The sequence below is a fragment of the Gobio gobio genome, assembly GCF_949357685.1.
Source record: "Gobio gobio genome assembly, chromosome: 14".
NCBI lineage: Eukaryota > Metazoa > Chordata > Actinopteri > Cypriniformes > Gobionidae > Gobio > Gobio gobio.
The window spans coordinates 9,600,187-9,621,770 of record NC_137107.1 but is presented as its reverse complement, the minus strand read 5'-3'; the positions used below and the strand labels follow the sequence as shown (position 1 = coordinate 9,621,770).

Here is a 21,584-nt window from a genome sequence, read left to right as displayed (position 1 = left end):
ACTTGGATTCACTGAAATCTCAAACATATTATACTGATGTCACGTAACGTGAAACAGGATTAATGCAGGGGAAAAACACATTTACATTGACAAGATTGGACGAAGACTGAGGGAGAACAAAGGGACTAAATACATGGAGCAAACAAAAGAGCTTGATAAGATAATTAATAGGACAATGAATGACATGACTAATTAAACCGACTGGGGAAAACTAGGTCACAGGGCAGAACTAACAGGGCAAAACAAGATATACATGTCTCCCAGGAAGGCGTATACTTGTGCCATAAACAGTCCAACTGAGGAGGGAGGGCAAAGTCCAGGAAAAACAACTTAGTCCAAGGTGGATGGTGGGAGGAGCCAAAGGGAAGCCAGGAGCAGGAGGAGCCGGATGTAGAGCCAGGGACCAGCCAGGATAGAGTCAAAGGAGGGAGGAGCCAGGGTGGAGATGACTTGATGGGAAACACCCTGGGGACGACCGAAGATGGAGACACTGGTGGAGTACTCATGGTACTGGAGACCGAATTGGAGCCGAGGCAACTAGCATCCGAGGTGGAGCCGAATAACCAGAGGACAGAGGTGGAGACGGTGGGACAGAGGACGAAGGCAGAGCCATCAGGTGGGCGGAGCCAGACAGAACTGAAGGCGCAGGCAGGACGATGTCTGACACAAGGCGGATCCGGAGGGACGAGGGAGCCCGGTGGAGCTGTATGGCCGGACTGGAGATCCCGGGGATGCTGGAGATACAGGGGGACTGGGAATAATTCCTCCACAAAAGTAACTTAAATCATCTTCATCAATGTCTTTCAACTCCTCAAAGTAACTTCCAGAGGCCAACTCGTACTCACCCACAGCGGCGGGAGTGTGGGCGGGTCTATCCTCCAAAAGTTTCTCCTTCGAGTTTCTCTAAAACTCCATCGACGATCCGCAGTGTTGCCGGCTTGCGCACCTGGCCAGACACTGTTAGGGGCTCAGGCTCTGGGGCGATGTCCTCTCTTGTCCTCTCTGATGGATCAGATCCAGTAGCCGAATGAGACCCAGACCTATTATAGACCCAGTCGATCAGTTACACAGTCCCGTCTGCTCTTCATCAGAAAAACCTGTAAATCGAGGAATATTTACACCAATTCTGTAAATTGTCATATCGAGTGCCTTTTGATGAAATTGAGCTGAAAGACATTTTCCATTATGGACTCATTGAAACCATTAAATCATGGCTCCCTGGAGGGGAGATTCATTTTAGTCTGTAACTATATGGACTACTTATAACCAGCAGCCATATCACCCTGTAGCCCAAGACTGGTTTCCTACTGAAGCTAAGCAGGGCTGAGCCTTGTTTATACCTGGATGGGAGACCAACTGGGAAAACTAGGTTGCTGCTGGGAGAGGTGTTAGTGAGGCCAGCAGGGGGTGCTGATGGGGACACTATACTGTAACAAGCACTGTCCTTCAGATGAGACGTTAAACCAAGGTCCTGACACTCTGTGGTCATTAAAAATCCCAGAATGTCCTTCGATAAAGAGTTGGGGTGTAACCCCGGCATCCTGGCCAAATTTGCCCATTGGCCCCTGTCCATCATGGCCTCCTAATCACCCCCACATATATATACGATTGGTATCATCCCTCAGTCTCCTCTCCACCAATCAGCTGGTGTGTGGTGGGTGTTCTGGCGCAATATGGCTGCCGTCGCATCATCCAGATGGTGCTGCACATTGGTGGTGGTTGGGGAGATTCCCTCCTTCTATGTAAAGCGCTTTGAGTGCCTAGAAAATTCTTATTATTATTACTGTGTGGACTAGTGGCTCCTCTTTCACAGTATGAGAGGTAGAGGGCCAGGTAAATCCCCGCTAGATATTTTGGTGGGGGGCTACTCACCACTAGCTCCAATGGCCATGGAGCTGGGTTCACTCCTGTCCATACCCAAACCAGCCATCATGGCCGCCACGCCAGAGTCTCCAGCCACCATGGCCGCTGCACCTGAAGCTACAAAGGCGGTCCTTAGGCGTTTAAGACGTTTTGGCATCTCCGTGGTCTTGATATCGTCTTTGAGTCCAATGCATCCGAATCCGGTGGTATGGAGTCGGGTCACAGAGGTTCTCACTGTCGATTACACTCCCAGTTATGGTGATGGTCATTCTGTGTGTCAGGGCCACGTGCGGTTCTTCGGTTTCTCCCGAGGCAGTGGCACCTGACCCAGTTTTATCTGAGGCGGCGGCTACTGTTCTTTGTCCTGATATGGTCAAGGAGACCACTGATGAACTCTCTACTTCAGTGGCCATCTGTCAACTACCTGCCTGTCCTGTCTTCAGCTCCGCCTTGGGGATCTTTAGTCTTGTCTGCTCTGCTTTGGTGGTCTTCTGCTCAGCCTTGGGGATCCATAGAAGAGCAGACAGGACTGAAGATCCCCATAGCAGAGAAGATGGCCCATGAACACCACCAGAGGGCACACCTTCGTCTCCTGTGCTTTCTCATCATGAACTCCACTTCCCAGTATCCATTGCTTGTTCTCTTTATGTGTGATTACATTCAGCTGTATGTCATTATCTGGTTAGCTCTAATGCCGCGTTCCAGGCAACCCGTAACCCGTGTTTTTCCAACCTTCTACCCGTGAAAGTGGACTGGAACGGCAGCCAAACCCGTGACTTCCCACCCGTGAACTCGTACTAGATGGATGTACTCCCAGTTACGAGTTTTGACGTCACATAGCCCGCGAAGCAACAATGGCAGCCCCCTACGGATGCAGTGTTTATGAAACAAATATACAAATAACGTAAAATAAAAGGTATAACAGCTTTTCTTGCCATCTGCGCCGTTTTTCTCCTCCGTTTCCCTCAAATAAGCAAGGAGTAAGCACCTTTGGCGATAGAAATGATTGTAAATGAGCATACACCCCATACGGTCCGCCATGCTTTGTTTACATCAAACTACCACACAATTCCTTGCGCTCAGGCAGTTTGGCGTGACTTTGCCTGGAACACTACAAAGTCGTGAGTCATGGTTTGAAGTTGTAATTTACGGGCTCAAAAACCTGCCTGGAACGCAGCATAACTATATACAGGGTTCGTACAAGGAGCTTAAAGTGGTGGAAGACTTTTGGAAATGTAAGTCCTGGAAAACCCCTAAAAACAGCCATATTCATGAAAAGGTACTTGAAAAGTTCATAAATTAAGAAAGACATATGTATATGATACAGCTTTCATTCTTCAGGTCAATCATATATTCATGAGAAAAAAATCTTTGTCATAGTATATTTCAATAGTAAAAGTTCATTCGTTTTTTTATTTGTTAGTTTATTTTTGATTATCTAACTTTTTTTAGATTTGAAAGATAATACAGATATTGTTTAATAAGTGAGATCTCTGATTGTAGTCCTTGAAAACCAAAAAAGTAGTGCTTGAAAAGTCCTTGAAAGTCTTGGGATTTAATTGTACACTTAACCCTGTATATAAACCCAGTGTTTTCAGTCATGCATAAATCTTGATTTTGTGTTAAATTCTGAGCGATATCCTGGTTTCCTGTGTATTGGTTTTTGATTCTCTGCCTGTTATTGTGGATTACCCTGTTTGCCTGTGTTGTTGTATACATGGATTGTTTCCCTGTGTGTTTTAACTTCTGCCTGTTATATGGATTACGATTCTGGATTATCCCAATAAAGCTGCATTTGGATCTTCAACCCAAGTCTCTGAGCAGTATGTATCAGTCCAGATCAGTTCAGCTCTCATCCAATAGTCTCAGTACAGTCAAATCAATAATATTGCAGAATATTAAGTGTCACTAACTAAGCAAGTCAGAGGCAACGGTGGCAAGGCTCCCAAAAAAACAGGCTCAGTTGGGGGGCCGGTTCTCCTCTGGCCAACGAATGAACACAATGTTATGTGATTATGATTCCAGGCTGCATCACAAGTCAGATTGTGGATTGATATCATTCAGAATATTTCATGCAGCTCCTTCTGCTTGAAGATTGGGATACATCAAGCCAGCATATGGTGGGGAGGAGGCCATAATACTGGCAAAACCTGTGCAGAGGACTTTTATTGCCTCATTTGGTCTCTATATTGTACAGCTCAACAATACATAAAACATATAAAAGTACCAGTAAATGTATTTATGAAATATGGGAACTCATTTGTATTTTGCCGTACCACATAGAGAGACTGCTGTGACCCATAAAGCATAAGCCTTCATAGGCTTGGGTATATTGGTGAACGTTTGAAACCATATGTTTTTGCATATTTTGCAAATCACCTGGCAAACAGGCCTTCACACTCCACTTTTGTGATTATATTTGTGTATGTATTATATGCATAATGTTACTATTACTTGTATGCTGCATACCAAGGTTGATGTGTATACATTTAAAACCGAATAAAAATTGGATCACAAAAACAGTCACTTCTAACCTAGATTCCTATTCTAAACACTCTGGGCATTCACTCAAACAACGTGAGACACATCCTGAGACACTGCTCCAACATTCCTGAAGGAGTTCCCACGTGTGCTGAGCACTTGCTGGCTGCTTTTCCTTCACAGTCAGGTCAAAAAAGGTAAAGAAATTCATACAATGGCACAACAAAGCCATCAAAACTAATAATATTATTTAATATTATACATTATATTGTATTATATCACATTTGGTCACACTTTAGTTTAGGATCCATTTCTCACTACTAACTTAACTGTGCCTTTTGCCTCGTTGTTAAGTTGAGGTATTGGGTAGGATTAGGGTATGTAGAATATGGTCGTGCAGAATAAGGCATTAATATGTGCTTTATAAGTACTAATAAACAGCCAATATCCTAGTAATATGCATGATAATAAGCAACTAGTTAATAGTGAGAACTGGACCCTAAACTAAAGTGTTACCAAACATTTGTTGGATAATATGATCATATAATATAATAATATAATTAATATCGCCTATATAATTATATTAGTACATTTTTTTACTAGTATTATATTCATTATTTTATTATTATATAACATAATGTAATATATTATAATATAATACAGTATTATAATATATAAAGTAATATAATAAAACATTTTTGCTTGTATTATAAAATAATATAATACAACTTTTTTACTAGTATTATATTATATAATAATACAATGAATATAGTTAAAGCATTATATAATAATAAAATAAATAATATAATGATCAAATGAATATAGTTATAGCATTATATAATATAATATTTTTTTACTAGTATACAATAATAAAATAATCACTATAACATAATGTATTATATTATAATATCATATCATATAGTATAATATAATATAAAGTAACATAATAAAACATTGTTTTACTTATTATAAAATAATATTATAAAACTTTTTTACTAGTATTATATTTTATAATAGTACAATTAATATAGTTCTAGCATTATATAATAATATCATAATATAATATAATACAATATAATAAAACATTTGACTAGTAGTATATTATATAATAATAAAAATGTATATAGTTCTAGCGCTAATCTAATCTAATATAACATAACATAACATAACAACATAATATAATATAATACAATATAATATAATATTTTACTAGTATTATATTATATAATAATAAAATAATGAAAATAATATAATATTTTACTAGTATTATATTAAATAATAATGCAATTAATATAGTTATAGCATTATATAATAATAAAATAAATAATATAATGATAAAATTAATATAGTTATAGCATAATATAATATATATATATATATATATATATATATATATATATTTTTTTTTTTACTAGTATACAATAATAAACTATTTACTATAACATAATGTAATATATTATAATATAATATAGTATAATATAATATAGTATAATAATATAATATAATATAATATAAAGTAAAATAAGAAAATTAAACATTTTTTACTAGTATTATAAAATAATATTATAAAACTTTTTTACTAGTATTATATAATAGTACAATTAATATAGTTCTAGCATTATATAATAATAATAACATAATATAATATAATACAATATAATAAAACATTTTTACATTTTAAACATTTTAAAATGAATATAGTTCTAGCGTTATATAATAATATGATATAATAAAATAATGAATACAATATAATATTTTACTAGTATTATATTATATAATAATAAAATAATGAATATAATACAATCTTTTACTAGTATTATATTATATAATAATAAAATAATTAATATCACATCATATCCTATATCATATCATATAAAGATATGAAAACTCAGGCTAAAATATGTAAATATCTTGTTTTAGGGCCGGAGCGAGCGCTCGTCTTGATTGGTCGGTGGAGAACCACGTGACGAGGGAGTCACGCGCTTTCCGGGAACCCGTCAGGAAGAAGATAAACAAAACAAACCAGAGAGAGGAAGACGGCGTGGATTGAGAAGAAATGACATTAAGTTTTCCTAAAGACGAATAAAATTTGGAGCTACAACCATTTTTACTTGTAAATGGGTTGCTTAAAGGTGAGTCATCTTCTTTTACTATGCCAGCGCGGTGAAGTGTGCAAGGATAGCCGTTTAAGGGTGATAAAAACATTGTGTCTTGTAGTTAGCTCTGAGGCTAACAGTCGCGCTAGCAGAGGGGAGGGACGCGGAGGCCATAGTGTGCAAGAGCGCTCTGGTTCCGCTTTAAACCCTAACCCGTTCTCGTGTGTTTATCTCACTTGCCAGGCCGATGTTTTCTGTAGTGTCGCAGCTTGAGGTGTCCTTTCAGATCAATATCCCCCCCGCTGGCCAGTTATTGCTGCTGAGTAAGGGCAGGAGACATTGGTCGCTCGCTTTCAGTTACACAAGAACTTCTAGAACATTTCTACTCGAGCCTGGTCCTGCAGGAGTGGACCAACCCAGTCCAGATCTCGACTAATACGCTGCTAATATGCATTAGACGCATTAAATAAAGCTTGAGAACTACTGCAGGATCGATATTTTTGGGTGAAATTGACATTTATTAACGATTAGGCTGTTTTTTTGTTAGTTTTATAAACCCACTTGTCTGAGTCTAGCCATGTATTGATCAAAAAACTTGATTTGATATAGTTATTCAGTGATTTTTGGGGTCTTTTTTGTATTCATATGTGAAGTATGTAAGGGTACACGCCCCCCATCTGCACGATGCAAAGTGAAATGAGACAACACGACGGTTGCTTGAATACCTTTGGGACATTGGTAACTATCAGAACTGATTTGAATGCGTTTGAATGGTGCACCAACCAAAAAAAAATCGCTTTAAAATGCAATTTGTGGTCAGTTGGAACGAGTCGTTTAATCTCAAGTTCATTTGCCAGCTGTCTTGTAATGGCTTTGAAATGAAGCGCTTGTCTGTGAAGTAAAAGTTTGCGGAAATAATGCTTTGCATTCCATCTGTTTACGTAACGTGTGTAGGCCTGCGATATTGTTTGTTGCTCGACCGCTCAACCGAGCTTTATGGGGCGGGTCTTGATTGACTGCGAATTGGTCCAATCGCTTCTACGCGGAGGCGGGTTTTGAGGCTCCAAGCAGCCAATCAGACAACGCCAAAGCGTGGGCGTTGGCGCAGTGTCGCAGCGGGTTAGGTTGACGCTATTTGTTTTCGTAAAGGTGCCATGTTGAGTTCAGTGTTACTAGGTCAGAATAAAGTAGGGACTCGCCCACAATGTGCGAATTACGCAAATCGTTAAAAGCAGAATTCCTTTGGTCTAATGCAGTTTCTGCGGATGTGTTTAATCTCAGAAGTGTATAATGTGAGCAGTTTAGTAGGACATTCTGTCTTCATGTAAACACTGCAGAGGTGGTCACCTATGGGAGGGATGGCATTACATCAGCATTGCTTTTATCTTGCTATGTGTTCAGGTTTATAATTACAGACACTTGTGTTAGCCTGATGAACGGCTACAATAAATCTGGCTTTTGACTTTTCTATGCCATGAAATATTAAAGTGCTAAAAGTTATGGAATTGAGCTATGTCCTCTAAAGTCTGTGCTCGTCCTAGTTTGAATAAGTCAACATGTATACGTTTTTTACCCAACCTAAGGTTTCAATTTCTCAAATCATTAGATTATTTCAGTTCAAAATGAATTCAAAACAAATGTATTATTTATGCAGGGGTGGACATATTCCAGGTATGGGGCCTCAACTTTTTTCTTTTTCCTTTGTAAGCCTTATTTTGCTCTCTCTCTCTCTCTCTCTCTCTCTCTCTCTCTCTCTCTCTCTCTCTCTCTCTCTCTCTCTCTCTCTCTCTCTCTCTCTCTCTCTCTCTCTCTCTCTCTCTCTCTCTCTCTCTCTCTCTCTCTCTCTCTCTCTCTCTCTCTCTCTCTCTCTCTCTCTCTCTCATATTTTGTAGTTTATTTACCCCTTCACAACTTGTCTAAGGGATGGTGAAGCCAAATTCAGAATAATTAGTCAGCCTGATGTTATTCTAAATCTGTATGACCCTATTTTTTCAAATCACAAAAGAAATTTCAACAAGAAAACACTTGCAACTTGTCCATTTAATGGCAGTGAATTGTGACCTTCAATCTTTTATGTCATAAAATTATCCCATGCATATCGTCAAAGGTTTTCTGAAGGCATCCGGTAGGGTTTGCAGAGAAAAGTCTTTGCTTGTTGCACACATTCATTTAGAAAAGCATGCGACGGAATCATTTTGACCATTCAAGGTGAATAAAATCATGACACGAAACATAAGACCTATAAACCTGAGGGGAATATCTCTGTTGTGAGATTATTATTAATGTACAGTAAGCTTTACCCAACTCAATTTTGTAAATTATAATGAATTATCTCGCTCTAGTTTGACACATTTTTGTCCTGTCCATTATAATTTTGAGTATGAATCCTGACAAATTGAAGCGTGTACATGGATGTTGGTCCGCTTAGCAGCATAAAACTAGCCTAGAAATCTAGACGCATCCTAGCGGCAGAAAATGTAATTTGCAGCTAGGGCGTCTAGCCACTCTCAGTTGGCTTGCGAGATGGAAAAAACAAACTCTAGGCCAATCACATCGTGTATAGAGTCGGTGGGCGGGCTTAACATAAAGACGGTAGAGTTGCGCTACTCGTAAACAAAGAAGCTGGCGAACAGCAGTCTTTCGAATCGGCTTTGGCCGCGACTCTGGAAGACTTGGAGTTAAGCTTTTCTTTGAGGAAAGAACAAAGAACGGCACTGAAGTCATTCTTAAGAAAAGAAGATGTGTTCAAAGTTTTGGCGACCGGATACAGCGAAAGTTTAATCTATCAACTAGCTCCGCTTCACCTTCTTCGTTGCTCTGGTTGGTTGTAGCGCTATCCTTTTGCGTGCAGAGGGAATTTGAAAGACAACCGTTTATCCCGCCCCTCGGATTGAGCCCTGCCAATGGTGAGTTTCCAAACCAAGCCTGTAGTGCTCCAGTCAGAAATTGAAGCTTTCGCGCCTCGATCGCCCCCCGGTGGCCGGTCCCAGTATAGCTCCTAAACCCCGCCTCTCCATGTATTTGAATGGGCGCGAGACACACTAAACAATTTAATTACACTTCAAATAATTGTTTCCTAAAGATGGTTACTGTCATTTTAGGCAGTTTTTATTACAATAATTTCATTTCAAATGTTCGTTTTTTAAATAAGTTTAGTTTTAGTGAGTTATTTGATGCTATAAAAACGGGGGGTGTGACGTCATGATTGACGGCTTCTCTGAGTGAACTTGTCACTGAGGCACTAACGGACTTTTTTCTGGATTTTTGGGAGGAGATTGTAGCTTTAGCTTTAATTTCTACACTTCCATAACTGTTTATTTCACACCAACATAATGAATTGTTCTGCATCTGCGAGAGTGTGGGCGGGCTTTTGATAATCGCGCCCCTACTTCCTGTTCTCTACTGCGCAACTCCGGTCCCGAGATCGCTACTGCGCAGACTCGGTCCCAAGATGTCAGCGCCGTGAGCGGGCCTATGAAAGCTTCAACTTTTGGTCAGCGGAAGTCAATGAAGTCGCGTCGTCCATATTTTTTTACGGTCTATGTTCCAAACCCAACATCTTGATGTGGCTTGTCAGGCTAACATTAAACAGTTTTTATTCAAATTCCACTTGAAATGGAGTAAAAACTTGGGTATCATTATAATAACATATGATATAAAAACTGCATCAGGGCTCGACATTAACGCTTGTTCGCTGGTCCGGATTGGTGGATTTTTTGAAGGGGCAAGTGAAAGAGAATTTTGGTTGCCCAACCGTCAATAACAAAAAATAACCAGGGAATCACCAAAACGCGAGAATGATTCTGCATTCAATTAGTGTAAGTGGCGATCGATATTGAATAATAATATAATATATAATGTATTGACGGAGCCTCTCGAGGAGAAATCAAAACAAATGAGCGCAGCTCAAAGAAGCTCAGTTAATATACAAAATGTGGCGTTTTTATATTTATAACATATGATACAGTTAAGCAACATCACACGACCAAGAGTGCTGAATACCATCACTATTGAACATGTGAAACGGATTTTATTTCATCGTTTGAATGAACGACTCACTCATTAAGACGGTCACCTGCTATCACCTACTGGCGGTTTAGTTTCATGCTTAAAAGTATCTGTTCTTTCCAACATTTCCTATTTGTATATTCAAAAAATATTCATAAAAAAAATGAGGGCTGCGCAATATATCGAAATATCGCAAATGTACATATCGCAATATGCATATCGCAATGGCACGCAATATCTGAATGATTTTAATAGGCTACTTCAACATTGTGAAAAGTGTACGTTTTAGGTCGACGCATATAGCAGAGAATAGACTGAGCACACGACTGTTAATTAACTGCTTGACGTTAAAAAGAGTTATTAAATGTAGGGCTGTGCAATTAATCGAATTTCGATTTCGATTTCGATTTTGCCTCCCAACGATCACCAAAATAGTACAATCGAGAAAAAACGATTATTTTGCCTTGCGTTCTGAATGAAACGCGCACGCGCACATCCGCCCCTCCCGAACCCACAAATCTCTCTCAGGTCGTCTTAGCTCAGTCTAGTGACTCGTGTGCATATCATCCGCTGGAATTTAAAAACTCGGCGCGAGTAAAGATGGCAGAAGGAGGGCAGTTACAGCAGCGTTTGGTGAGCAAAAAAGGCAAAACCAACTCCGTTGTCTGGGAACAGTTTGGCTTCGAGGAATCAGACGACGAGCAGAAACATGCTAAGATTTGCTACATGGTAGTGGCTGTAATGCAAGCGAACATCACGAATTAGTTTAACCACTTGAAAATTAAACACAGAGTGACCTATGACAATCTAATAAAGAAACAAAAACTGACGAGAGCAGGGGTGCCGTGTAAACGTCCTTTTTTTCCTTCATATTTTTCAAATAATTCTCTCTTTGTAAACTTTGTTCAATGCATGCGAGATTGCGAGTGCTGCCATATTTTCGAATATGACCAGTCGTTTTCACCGTCATCACCCGGGTTTAGTGCTTTAGGGTTTAGGTTTAGAATGAGAAGCCGCGCGCGCTGTGAGAAAATGTGTCTCTGTGTCATCCGAGAGCGCGCACACGTCTCTCAGCGCGCAAATATTGAGTTCTCTTTCAAGTCTTGCTCTTAAACGGACAAACTCACACAAAACGTATGTCAACATGTCCATCTTGATGAGTATCTTAGCAGACATAGTCTGTATATGCCTTAAGTGAACTTTATACAGTCGATAAAGAAGACGCGAGGTCTTAAAGGGGCAGTAGCCTTTACTGCTGTCTGTTTAATGTCAAACAACAAAAGACAAGGGCATCACTCACCGCTCTTGATTGAATAGCTTTTGTAAGTTTAATAGGATTAATCTTTAATTTATGCACTCAAATATGCAATGTTATTTTACATTTGATACATTTCTGTACCTGAAAACTAATGTTAGACGTACATGAAAAGCATAGCCGAACCATATTGTTGATCTTATTTATTTGTGGTTATCATTTTTACGTGAATACTTTTATACTTTGATTCGAATATATGTTATATTATTTATTTTAATAGTTCAAAAAGTACAACAAATGTTACAATTTCAATTGAATTGTTGAAAGGTGTATTTTTAATAAATACAACACATTCCCAAAGTCATGTGAAATAATTGTGTTACATAATCGTGATTTCAATATTGACTAAAATAATCGTGATTATGATTTTTTCCATAATCGAGCAGCCCTAATTAAATGCAATAACTTGCGAAAAACAACAACTTGCAGTCTCGCGCTGTCTGACACGCACACTGAAACGTGCGCACAAGCCGTTCTTTTTTTCGTGTCGTTACACACTCGAACTGTCAAATACACACACAGTTATGTCAAAATGGCTGTCTTGAGTATTCATGCAAACACAGTCGGTTATGCTTTAAGTGAAAGATATCAGTTGGGGAAAGAAATAGATTTTACACACTTAAAACAATATAGTATCGCATTATTTAACAAGGAAATCGCTTATTGCATTTTCTTCAATATCGCACAGCCCTAAAAAAAATGTTCTTTTTTAATGCAGTTGTAATTTTTCAGTGTAAGTTATTTAATTTGATTGGTAACAGCCCTATAGTGTCTTATTATTCTAATTACATGTAATGATCACATTTAAGAATTTAAAATGAAAGATAAAGTATATATTTCAAAAATATATATTTTTATATTTAATTTATTTTTATTATACCTTTTTATAAAGGTAAAAAAATATCATAAATATGCAGATTTAAATATGTCAAAGCTGACTGAACACATGCTTCATAATAAATTATAAGATTAAATAGAAAGTTTTTTCTGGACAAGCAATTTTTTTTTTTCGGACAAGTGAATGACCGATTTACTTACGAATTTACCGATCACATGTAAAAGGCTTAATGTCGAGCCATGTTGCATTATATGCAATTTAAATGTTATGTTGACTGTTAAATAAACATTAATTTAAAAAAAATAATTTAGGTGCATCATGTCTATTATTCAAAAATTCTCCTGTTTCATTTCACATGACATTTTATACGTGTTTAGTATGAATGTGATGGAGTAAATGATTTTTAAAAATATGAATAGTCAGTTAAAAAGTTAAAGCGATAATCCACAGCCTAATGTCTTTCGGAGCGCTTCAGTTGTCCTTGAGTGCAAAACTGAGAAGCAGACATTTGCCTCTGTAAGGAGTGTGCTGTTGCCGTCTCAGCGAGCGGAGACCTCTGACATTTGCAGAGTAGTCTGTGCATTTGAAGCCTGGACTGCAAAATACAAGCTTGTTTGTAATTAGCTCAGACTGTCCTTTTAAGGTGCAGACAGACATTGGGGCTAATTAGACATGACTAAACGTCAAACAAGTTTTTATAAGCACTAGAATGTCTCCTGTCATACTTCCTGTGTATTAGCCACAGTGTGTCTGTAGCTTTAGCGCAAAGGCCACCAGCTTGATCACAGCACGCCTACGCATGAGATTCTTCAACAAAGCGTCAACCTGCAAGTGCACACTGCAAAAAACTAGCAAAGTGACATATTTTTTATTTAAATTAGGGTTTTATGATATATAATTTTTTTCAAACCATTGAAATGTCATAATTCTTGTCACCACTTTCAGACTCACAAAAAAAAAATACTAACAAGCTTACTGAGGAAAAGTAAACAGTGATAAAGAAGGACAGGGATAAAGAAGGAAATTACAAGCATAAAGGAAAACAAACTACAATAGAACAAAGACACAAATGAAATAGACCAACCTGAAAAACAAGCTCTAAAAATAATACATTAATTAATCAAATGTATATGAAAACAATGCCTAGTCTTCATTGCGTAAATTAAATATACATTCTTATTAAAGTTACAAAAGTGATTCAGTCAAGAACAGTCTGAGATTTTCTCTTTTTTGTTGTTTGAGTAACATTGATAACAACCACAGGTTAATTTGGGTGCTGTCACTTTAAGACCGGCTGCATTAATCCAATATACTTGTGCATTTTCTTTCTCAACTGTTTATGTCCACTTAAGACATAAAAACATTTGTTTACTTGCAAAGACATGGTCACGTTGACACATAAGTATGTGTATTTAACCATTCAAGCCCAATTAGGCAACAAAAAAAGCACTCGCTTCATGTGCGCGTCTCTGACAGCACGCGCATATAGTGAAATGAGTTGTCTTTCGCTGCTTACTGCACTTCAACGGTTTAAAAAACACTTGTTACAAAAGTGTTAAAAAACACTTTTTTTTTAAACTGAAGTACTTAAAAACGCATGTATCATTAGGGCCCTGTAAATTCCGTTTTATTTTGTCCCAAATTCCGTTTTTTTTCCCCCCAATTTCCATGAAATATTTTCCCAATTTCCGTTTTTTCCGTTTAAATTTTTGCTAATTTATTTTTTTCCGCTTTAATTTTTGGGAATTCAGTTTTTTTTACCCTTAACTGTTATTTTAGTCGTAAAAAGAGTTAAAATTAATGGCGTTTTTCTGTAATTAATCATGATTAATTGCAATTAAAAAACATTGGAGTTTAATATTTTGATATTGTAATAATTTTGTAGTAATTTCAGTTACTCTCCAAATTAATGAAGAAACAATTTAAAGACAGCAAATTTTAAATATGTGTTGTAATGGCATGTTTTTATGAATGATGGCCAGTATACACTGATACTAATGTCTCTATGAAACATTAATGACGTTACATTACCGTATAAAGGAAAGCTATTATTATTAGGCTTTAAAAAATAACAACTTTTAATTTAAGTGAACTTAAAACAATCTTTACACAAACCCATTATAATAAATGTCTGCATTTTCCCCAGACACACGTTCTTCTCCCACACAAAACAGCATTTCATTCCAAATATGTAAAATTCCGGGAAATTCTGCGTTAACACTAGATTCCACGTTAATATGCCAATTCATCCTTCGCCGCAAGTTTGATTGACAGGCGATCTGACCAATCACATCGCCGAATCTGCCGTTTTGTCCGACAAAGCTGTCAGGAGATTAAGTAGATTAACGTCAGTGGACTTGAACTTGAAAAACGGTGTGTACTGACGACGTCTTTCCACGGAAACAACATTTCTTTTAGTATTAATTCATATTTATGTCATGCTTATCAATGAACTAGAAGGAAGAGATAATCGGTTCACGAGCTGCTTTAACTGAGGCGCTACAGCGATCACGACACATTAAAGAGCCACAAAAAGACGGGTGACCCGCGAATATTGCTGAAACGGGTGAAAAACATCCTACTGTGTCGGGTGCGGGTCGGGTCGGACAAGGGAGAACACGGGTCTAAACACGGGTTTTAAACAGTCACGTGCAAACGAATATAGGCCTAAAAATATATGCATGTATATTGTAGATGTGTTCCTAAAAATATGCATATACAAAAATATGCCTTGCCTGTATTTCAAGTTGATAAAATAATTTCAAATCCATATCAGTTTATTTGTGGCCGCGCGGCGCGCGCCCTCCCAGGAGAATCACAACCGCGTGCGCGCTTTGCCTGCACTCGTCGAGATGGATCATGAGGAGTTGAAGAAAAGATAGCCGCAAATGTGGAAGTTCATCGCTGAGGAAGTACGCAGCTAACTGTGGTAACAAAACCAAGCACACGCAGTTCAATCGAACAGTATTTTTGTTATGGTTCCTGAGTTTAGTCTCTTAATAACACTGTCTTAGTAGCCTACATTAAGCCACGTTAAGTGTTTTCTTATAATGGTTTTCTATGGGAGGAAAACGCTTAACGTGTAATTAAACGCGTTGCGTTCAAATTTTGGGCTCATCTGATTTTTTTTACATAGTATACGTTATTAGTATTATGTTTACTGAGTTTGGTCTCTTAATAACAGTGTTTTACCTACATTAAGCCACGTTAAGCGTTTTAGAATGTCCCGAAGTTGTCCTTAAGTTAATGGTCGTGTAATAACTTATGTATGCTGGCAATAAACATTTTTGTAAGTGTGTCTATAATGTAATATGCTAAACTGATTGTATTGCGGGTGCGGGTCGGGTGTCGGTTCTATTTTAAGCGGGTCGGGTGCGGATTTTATTTAGTGCTGTTGTCGGAAAACGGGTCGGTTCCGTTTTTAAGCACTGCGGGTGCGGGTTTACAAAATCGGACCTGTGCAGGACTCTGCCTCAAAACGCTATTTATTGTTTACATTTCTTTAAAAAATGACAATTTCAAAGGTGAGACTTTTTTATATCAAAAGTAACTTGCTCTGTCCTGTCTGTCGGCGTGTTGTCAGTGTCCTCTTTGCTCCGCAATGTATTTTCTCTACGTGAGAACGTGTGTGTGGTGTGAGAACGCCATGGCTTGTCGGACATAGTAACAGTAACTAAAGGGGGCGGGTCTTTGCGAACGGTCAATTCCGCAATTCCGTGATTGTGGAAATTATAGGGCCCTATATCATGATGGCGTCGCGGTTGGCCGTCTCGGTGTGGAGCAGTTGTAATACTGTTTTTGTTAGTCTGTCCTGTCTTTAGTTATCCATCTACAATCAGTTTACCCAGGGACGAACTGAACATTCGGCAGTACACATCGCCAGAATCTTTCACCAGTTTTCGAGTAGTCGGACTGTGGAAAGCAGGGCGGGGCCGGTGGCGTGAGTGCTAATCAGCGTTACCTGCGCGCCAAACCATCTCAAGTCTCAAGGCGGAACTCCGGAAGGATAAAAGGAGTGACAAGAAAAGAGAGGACCAGGCCTGGACTTTATGTTGTATATTTTGTATCAGTTTAAGCGGCAGTCGTCTATGAGAAGCTGCCACTTTACTTCCATTTTGCTGTTTGTTTATTTCTTAATGCAAGTTTGTTGAATGTTCAACGGTTCCCGCCTCCTTCTTCCCTGAACTTTGAACATTGTTACATTGGTGCGAAGACACGGGAGGAAGGAGGGTCGCACTGTCACAGCTGTGGGGAAGTTGCGGTGCCATGAGTTGGATTGAGCAGAATCTGCCGGCAAGGATGCTCAAGGTGGTGGAGCTGGACAGCTCGGAGAAAGGACGGTTATGCTCGCCTCTGTCCACCAAAGCATGGAGGGACGGCGGCCTTGGGGTCAAAAGCGGTGCCGTTTGCCGATGTCTGGGCCTGAATTCAGCCACCAGCCAATGTGGAGGAGCAGGAACCACAGGAATGGCAAACGGCAATCAGAGGACGGGGAGAATAAGGCCGTCCACCTGGGACAACAAGTGCCAACGCGAGGCATCGCAAAGCAATTCTCCTGGGTGGTTGGTGACCGAGCGGCAGTGCCTTTTGGGAACCAGAATTGTTTTCCCTCTCTCCCCTCTTTCATCCCTCCTCATCCTTCCGTCTCCTTTTCTCTCGCCTCATCTGTCCTTACCCCCAGGTGCTGCGGCCGCCGTGACAGGGGGAGTAGAGCGTAGTCTCGAGCGTACCCCCCTGGCCTGCGAGGGGTGGTGGTGGTATGTGGCAAGCAAGGCGGGGCTGAGAGCCTTGGGAATGATGCGAGACCCCTGGGGCGTGCAGGTGACCCTCATTAGCACTCGTGCTAATGAGCGCCACCTGCGCGCCACATCGGTCTCGAGTCTCACGGAGGAGCTCCGGAAGGATAAAAGAGAGAGTGAGGACCAGGCCTGGACTTTATGTTGTGTTTTGGTTTGTTTGTGCGGCTATTCAGAGCGGACGCGATGCAGAAAGAAGATGTGCTGTACTGATCGAGAAGCCCTCTTTATCAACTGAAAGCCTTTCTACTCGCCGCAGTTTTCCTCATTGATTCTCGCAAGTGAGTGTACAGTGAACGCAGCACTGCAAAAGCTGGATGATCAGATCACGGAGCAACAACACCCGGACTCTGTTATAATTATTGTCGGGGCTCCTGTGAACTGCCAAAATACAGACGGCATGTTGTATGTCCCACCAGAATATACTGTACCACTGCTATACCACAATAAAGGATGTATATCACTCAGTCCTACGTGCAGCTTTGGAGCTCTCTGATCACTGTCTGGTTCATCTTATACCGACCTACAGGCAGTATCATCTAAACCTGTAGCAAAGCCTGTTTTGAGTGCACTGATTGGAGTGTTTTTGAAGCTGCATCACCAATGACAAGACACCAATCGAATCAACTACTGGCCGATGACCTGAATGAGTTTTATTGCAGAATTGAAGAACCCGGTCTCACGCCCCACATCCGTTCTGACCTTCTCTCCATGCATTCATTAACACCTCCAGCCACCCCCTCTCCCTCCTGCACTTACAATCTGTGAAGAGGACGTGTGCCAGGACTTCTGGAAACATTAAACAAGGAAAGCACCAGACCCAGATGCCTTTTCATCAGCCTGTCTAAAAACCTGTGCTGACTAGCTGGCCCCTACCTTTACGAGATATTTACAGACCTGTTACTTTTAACGTCTGTGGTCATGAAGTCATTCGAACAAATACTGGTACTGGCCCACCTGAAGGACCTTGCTGGACTCCCTGCAGTTTGCTTATCGGGTAAACACGTCTGTGGATAATGCATTCAACGTGGGATTGCACTACATCCTGCAACATCTCAACAGACCTGGGACTTACCTGAGGATCCTCTTTCTGGACTTCAGCTTGGGTTTCAACACATCAAGTTTCTGACAGACATGGAGCAGCTAGTGAGGCTGGGAACATTCACATCCAACACCTGCACCATCAACATTGGCGTGTGTTCTCACCCCTCTGTTCTTCTTGGACACCAACGACTGCACTGCAAAAGATGTCAAGCTTTTTGTTTGCGGACTACACTACACTAATTGGCCTCAGAGTTTGCTTACAGAAAGGAGGTTAAAGAGCTGGCTGTCTGGTGCAGTCATAACAACCTGGAGCTGAACACACTCAAAACAGTGGAGATGATTGTGGACTTCAGGAGGAACACCCCAGCACTCACCATAATGAACAGGCATCAGCGGAGTCATTCAGGTTTCTCTCAGGACCTGAAATAGGACACCTACATAGCCTCTATTGTTAAAAAGGCCCAGCCTTCGCCAGCTGAGGAAGTCCTACCTCGGCTACCAAATCAGATTGACTGCAGCGGCTTGTCCGGACTGCTGAGAGGATCATCTGTACACCCCTTCCCATTCTCCAAGAACTGTACTCATCCAGAGTGAGTAAAAAGGCTGGCAAAATCACTCTGGACCCCTAACATCCAGGCCTCTTCCTCTTTGAACTGTTGCCGTCTGGTCGGCGCAACAGAACAGCCAGGCACAAGAAAAGTTTCTTTCCTCAGGCCATCTACCTCATGAACAATTCAATGCACCCACTGAACAAGTATATTTATTTAGCATACCATACGTCTTATTAACATTATATAACATACCTGTACACATATTGTCTATTTTGTATAGTGTGTATTTTTTATATATTTATTTTTAATAACTTATTGAATTCTTTCTGGGACACTGGAAGCTTCTGTCACCAAGACAAATGTATTGTATGTGTAAGCATTCTTGGCAATAAAGCTCTTTCTGATTCTGATTCTCATTCAAACAATAGGCTTTTGTGACTGCATAGCACAGCAATGTCAGGTGAGCGTAACCGCTTTAGAGACAATAGTCCAAAACCAGGCAAAGTTTGAATATTGCAGATATTGTTCATCTTATAAAGTGATCATGTCTGTTCTGAATAAATGGATTAAACCAATTGATTCATATGGATTCGTTATTTTGATGTCTTCATGAATTTTTTTGAAGCTTGAAAATGTGGAATACATAGACTTTCAATGAATGGACAAAAATTATGAGGGATCATTAGTATCATCATTTGCGGGTTTGAAATAGGGCTGCACGATTAATCGAAATTAAACTGCATGAGATTTGGCAAAGGCTGTGATTATTTTATACGCAGCTTCTTAGTGAAGCACGGCTCTGTGATCAGTTGTAAATGCTGCTCCATCTGAAAGCCAGAGGGCGCTCTCGTGCAGAAATATGCCCCACATAAGTACAATAATGCACGTTGTTCTAGGAAATCCCTATGGGCATCATACTATCGCTGTAGCTGAATAAACAGAAGATTGAAATTATTTGATTGATTTGACTAATAAACACACGACTACGATAATATATGGTTTATCAGAGTTTTTCAAGCCCTCTGGTATTTTCATGATAAAAAAGTATATTTATACTTCAATGCTAATCGACATAGCCTTTATCATAAGGACAAACCAGACTGCATTGAAAACAGGTTTTACATGGTTTGTGCTGACCACAGTGCGCTTTGTGCAGTGAATTAATTACTAATACATTTCAGTATTTCATTTTAAAGATGATTTAGTATGTTGGGTCGCCACTTGATGTCCACACATTGGAGCATTGTTGTATTTGAAGTGTAGTTTTCACAGGTAATAGGGCCTTCAGTGATGCATCCTACACTTTGAAGTGTATGTTTACGAGCCACTGTGTTTGGGTTTTCTGGAACTAGGCAACTACGGATTGTAAACACACTTGGCCCATATTATTTTAAATTGGAAGTATGTCATTAAGCTCAGTGCAAATAGTCCATCCAAATGGTTGATTTTATATCTAGTGGTACCACAAATGCTTCCACTGGCTCAAAAGTGATCCATTATGGTTTTATTTACAGGTGCATTTTGTAAAATAAAAATAAAAAAGTTGGCATTGCTTTGATTTGGGTAGTCAAATGTTCTTCCAAATGAGGGGCCGATAACACACCATTTTCAACTAAAAACTGCCGTTCATTTACAAGACAATGGCAATTTTGGGGACCTGAAAACATAAACTGAAAGTGAAAAGTATTGTCTCCGTGTAAACTACAAAAAATGACATGCGCATGTGTGTTACGTGTTCAGTCTATAAGGCGCATAGTTTTAATTTACAAAGTCACATCGCCATCTACTGGCCTGACACCAAAATACAGCGTTTAGTCGTTTTCGCGGATCCTACAGGGATTGTTTTGACAACCTTGCCGACTGTAAAACGCAAAGGCAAAAAGCCGCTCAGAGACCTGATTTCATGAGAACAATGCTTGTTCACTACACAAGATAATGATTATCAGCTGCTGTCTTTTCATCTGTCCTATTAGTCTTTGAGGCTTGGCAGTCAAAATTACTTTTGGTTAATAACTTGAAGGTTGATTTCTTTAGTGATACTGTACTTTTGATGTTAGTCTACTTTGCCTTACTTATAGTGATCGTGCAGAGATGAGTTGTATAGCCACAGGTGGATATATTGTGGCAGAATTGCTCATACAGAGAGCAGTGTCTCTTCCTCGTTTCAGTTTCGTAAGGCAGGTGTCTGATCACTCTTCCAGACTGAAGTGCCCCATAATGTTCATTAACAGCCCAGCCCTAGTTTTGACAGATGTGTTGGTTGTTGTGGTGAGCTCAATGCAAATCACTATTATTATCACTCAATTAAGGTTCCAAAATGGGTGTTTGCACATTGATGCCATTGGCTCCCCGAAAAAAAAACATTCAGTGAACAGTTCTTAAAATAAAAAAATGTTTCAAGTACATTTGTTAACAATTTGACTTAGCTCTTTACATTTGTTAGCAACTTAGCATTTATATATAATACATTATAAAAAGTAGTTTTAATTAATTAATTAATGCACCTTCATGCATCGTATGGTCTCATGAATAAGTGTAACCTCAGTTATAATACATTATAATACTTATGTTACACCCTTAGAAAGTAATCCA

General features: G+C 39.4%; 1 protein-coding gene across 1 annotated transcript in view; it reads left to right on the top strand.

The window, feature by feature from the left end:
* The first annotated feature begins 6,343 nt into the window (after positions 1 to 6,343).
* Positions 6,344 to 21,584, top strand: part of crebrf (creb3 regulatory factor) — a 29,843-nt gene continuing 14,602 nt past the window's right edge. Inside the window, exon 1 of the mRNA XM_079835943.1 lies at positions 6,344 to 6,476. The gene's annotated coding sequence lies outside the window, so the exon portion shown is untranslated. The remainder of the gene's footprint in view (positions 6,477 to 21,584) is intronic.